The sequence below is a fragment of the Protopterus annectens genome, chromosome 1.part1, assembly GCF_019279795.1.
Source record: "Protopterus annectens isolate FY-2018-M chromosome 1.part1, PAN1.0, whole genome shotgun sequence".
In the NCBI taxonomy this organism is placed as follows: Eukaryota; Metazoa; Chordata; order Ceratodontiformes; family Protopteridae; genus Protopterus; species Protopterus annectens.
This window is the reverse complement of record NC_056726.1, coordinates 1,616,455,375-1,616,460,073: the sequence shown is the minus strand read 5'-3', so window position 1 is coordinate 1,616,460,073 and position 4,699 is coordinate 1,616,455,375. Positions and strand designations below refer to the sequence as shown.

Below are 4,699 nucleotides of genomic sequence, written 5' to 3'. Positions count from 1 at the left end.
TACTATGGCAACTTAGAATATAATCTGATACCCGTACCTAAACTGGGTATTAATTATTTTGAGTCTATGAATTTTGTGCTGAAAATGAGAGCAGAAAAATTATAAACAGATTTTAATAAAGTAACACAATTTTTTTTAATTTCGTTCTATTGTTGGAATATTCATTTTTTAACATAGAACGTTTACTTATGAATACTGTTTTATTAATTTTGGGGTGTGATGTTCCTTTAAGAATTAGGGAACAGGTGTTTACATCATTCACGTGATGTTTTCAAAAGTGGAAATATAGTTATACATTTTAGTTGTGATGAAGTCCATGTAATACCATTCAACGAAAGTGTTTACATTTTTAATGCATGTTTTTTTACAGAGGATCATAATATGGTTCATTCTTGACTGTCCCAGACATCGAACATTTCATTTCGGTCATTATGTCTGAAAACACTCTTGTACCCTCTGAAGCAAATCACTGCAGAAGTTACAACTACAAGGAATGGGGATGTAGGCATGTGAGGGAACACTCTACTTCAGTATTGGATAGTGGTACCACTCCTGGCCCGATTCTTGCTTATAAGGGAAATAAAGGGGACAGATAATCCCTTGTCCCATGGGGTGCTCTAAAAGACCGATCAATTATCATCTTGAAAAGGAACAAGTGGAACTATTGTGTGGCTGACAAGGAAATGTGATCTTCATCTGGTGCAGGGACCAAAAACTAGGAAAGAATGAAGACCAGACATCAGCCTAGTCTTCATTCTTTCCACTTCCAGTGCTGAGCATCATGCTGACTACTATGTGGAGGGAGAAAATGTTGTTATAATACAGCTGCCTTTCCTGATTTCAATTTAAATGTGGTGGCTGGATGTTCTTTTAAAGCATTGTATTTAATGCTCACAGGAATTTGCTTGCATCAACATTACTAACACTTTTTGACTTTATGAGGACCAAGAAAAGCATTGCAAATGGTAAAAAAGGGCAATAGTTCATAGGGTCTTACCATGAGATCATATGCTCAAAAGAGCAAACGACACTAGATTGAGCCAGGAAGATCGAAAACCTTAGAGCTCGAATGGAATGGAAAACATGCAACACCTGCTTTTAGCAGATGGGCAAGCCCCCTGCTCCTGTCACACCCCGATGATGTCACTTCCTTTGAAGACTTTTATGATGAGGTGTCAGAAGTTTTAGTTTAAAAAATAGAAGGTTTGATGCTTAAGTCACAGCTTTCTTTTATTAGTTTGCAGTTGTGTGTATAAGTTTTCTTTCTTTTCCTTAAGCAGGTTGATATAATACATACAAAACTCATGAATTTGCTACCTGCATTTTCATCCTGTTGATTGTTTTGCTTATGATGAAAGATAATTAGACTCCACAATTTGGGTGAGGGTTCGTTGAAATTGAAGGAAGTAACTGAAAGTAATACATGTGATGACAAAGCAGAATAACGCATAGGTCATTTCTAAAACCTTTTTACCCTTTTCTGAAGGAAACAATGTGTACATATTTGTGTTTGTGTGCATGTGTGCCTGTATGCCTTTGTTTGTGAAAACATTTTGTGTATGTTTCAGTCTTATCATCCTCTGAAGTAATTAAACCAATTCAGAAAAGTCTTAGCGTTTCAATACTATTTCTCCACTTCATCCATAAATACTCAATTTGGTATTTCATAAGAACTTTTTGTTTGCTCTAAGTTTGCATAATAGAATACTTACATTCTTGGATTTTTTGTTGGTACTAAGATTTTCCTGGAGATTCATTAACTCCTTTCAAGTGAGTGACACCTCCAGGTGTTTCTGCAATTACATCCTACTGATGCCTCTAGACATCAAACATTGCTTGATCGTGTTTGTATTACTAATTCCAACACCTTGCAACATACAAAGTATTAAAAGATTTAATCTTAAAGCTTATGCAATGGCAAAGACAACTGTATTGATATTTGACCTCTGTTCCTATAATATTTATGTTGTCGTAAATGTTATGCTTTTCTAAATAACTTGACAACCAAGAAGTATAGATAGAACTGCTTAGCCTCATATGAAATCTCTCAGCTGGATGAACAAAATTCATCTGACAGTATGTGTGTAACTTGATTGGCTGTTGAGATATTGTAAGCTGTTCAGAGAATTTTGCAAACTTAATAGTACCTAACTATACCGTGACTTATAAAATCCATTTTAAGACCTAACTTAAAGAACATAAAGAGCAAGTGCAGTAATAAACATTACAGTTAATAAGTATGAGCTGAAAAGGGACGTGGTAAAGCTAGAGAAAATAGCAAACTAACATCATTGAAAGGCAACAGCATTTAACAATAATGGGGAAGTCTTTTTGTCATTTGCTATTTTACAAGTCTAAAGAAGATGCAGTCGACAGTTGTGCACACCCCAATACTGATAGGAAAGTGCTTATCCAACCTGATGGCCACAGTGAAGATGGAAGATATGGTGATGTGTCACAGTTTCCATATGTGGAGTTCACAGTAAAAGACAGTGTCACATGCCCAATGTGTCAAGGAACAGGGCGGATTCCAAGACATCGGGAAAATAAGCTTGTAGCACTGATTCCCTAGATTCCCCAAGACAAACACACCTAACTGTGGCTGCATCAATAATCCTTTGCCTGCTGCTGTCTGCGCTGGCTGTAGTTTTCTTTTTTCCACAATCCCTTGATGTGACATATTTCGGTGTGAAGTCTATGCATGTCAGCTATGATCCCAACCAACAGGTAGTTTACCAGAATATTACAAGTATCCCAAATATAACAAACAACAACTATTGCTCTATTGGATTAGAAAAAATAAATGAACAAGTCCAGTTTTCAAAAAACTGTCATTGGCAAAGCACGATTAAACAATTCAACTCATATTGGAGGACTGGATATGAAACAGATTGACTATATAGTAGCAACTACAGTGCTGGCAGATGACACCAGTTACTATGCATCTAAACCTAAAGAATACTACCATTACAAAAGCAGTTTGTTCATAGGTTCATAGGTTCATAGATGTTTGCTAGGCTAACAACCACAAGGGCCTTTTTAAGCCTAGTCATGCATCCCAAATCACTGACAAGTTCTGATACCCGTGATAAGTGTAACCCGGGGCTTGGGAGATGAACCATCTACAGGTTACCTGTGCCCATTAGTGACAAAGGTGCCAAACCAGGTATGAATTCCCAGTTTCCCATCCAATTGTCCAAGTTGCACTTGAATTGGGTTAGGGAGGAACTCTGTTTCACATGGATGGGAAGCCTGTTCCATAGACATGGTAGTCTCTGGGATACATGACTATCTGTCCAGCAGGTCTTATTTATATCACAGGCAAGATTTAAGTCTTTAGAATGGGTAATTATGGTGCTGTTTGTTTTGTGGATATGCAAGAAGTCCATCAGAGTGGGGTCTGAAAATGCCCTGTATGCCAGGCATAGATGTCCCATCAAATGTCTGTAGGAGACATAATACATGGATAGGGCACTGAGGTAGTCTGCATAGGACAGTTTACTTATGCCTGTATTCTTTTAGTGAGAAACGTCTGTGTATGTTCCCACTGTTAGATATACCTGGTTAGGTGCATACTAAAGGGGCATTGTACTCAATGATAGGTCTGATGCAATGATTTCCTTGGACTTAGATGCCATAACTTTGTTTATAAGTTGCGTAACATAGAATAATTTCCTTACCACTGTAGACACATGATGGTCAAAGCTAGATTACTATCTATGTGTGTCCCTAAGTCCCTAACTACTGGGTCAACTCTAAGGGGTGTGTTGTCAATATGATAGTTACCAGATATGGATAACTTCCCAAAAGATACTATTATGCATTTCTTGTCATTTAGTTTTAGTCCATGGCTCTGGCACCACTTGTTTGTCTGTCTCACACCCTCCCAGAGAACTGTCAGTGAGATTCAGTGACAGCTCCTAGCTTGCAATCATCTGCAAATTTAGTCAGCCAAAGACCAGAGATATTGGCCTTGACTTCCAAGAGGTAAATGCCAAAAAGAAGCGGATCAAGGACTGACCCTGAGGGACTCCACTTGTGACTGGCCTCTTTGTAGAGGTGGACTCTCCAATTATAATTTCCTGGGTCCTGTCTGTGAGCCAGTTGGCTATCCAATAGGTTACATACAGGTTTGTACCTAATCTCTTGAGTCTGTCAACAATGTCCAAGTGGGGTATTGTGTAAAATACCTTGGCCAAGCTAAGGTAGGCAGTGTGAACCATTTTGCCCTCCTCCATTGCTTTGGTGACCATCTCAAAGAAGTCCACCAGGTTGAGTAGATATTATCTGGCCTTGACAAAACCAAACTGGGTTGTTCCAGTGTCTGAAGGTTTACTATATCTCTATTGATCATCTCCATGATAATTCTTTCCATGGCTTTACAAACAAGACTTTTGAGACTTATGGGTCTATAGTTTACAGGGTCTGGAGATGGTTCACCTTTGTGCAGAGGGATGAATGTTGCCTTTCTTCATTCTTGAGGCATGAAACCTGTTTGGAGGCTACAGTTTAATAGTAATTCCAGAGGCCCTGAAAGGTCATGTTTCATGCTATTTAGAAGGCACTCTGGGATTTTGTCTGGGCCCATTGATGCAGTGTTCTTAGTCTTAGAGAGAGCATTAAGGACATGTTCCCTAGTAATAGTAGGGGGAGTTATATATGATGATATTTCCTGAGGGAAGGTTGAGGTGAAAAGAGG

The 4,699-nt window shown here is 38.5% G+C and overlaps 1 pseudogene; it reads left to right on the top strand.

The window, feature by feature from the left end:
- Positions 1-2,317: 2,317 nt before the first annotated feature.
- LOC122816559 lies at positions 2,318-2,998 on the top strand (annotated as a pseudogene).
- The last annotated feature ends 1,701 nt before the right edge of the window (positions 2,999-4,699 follow it).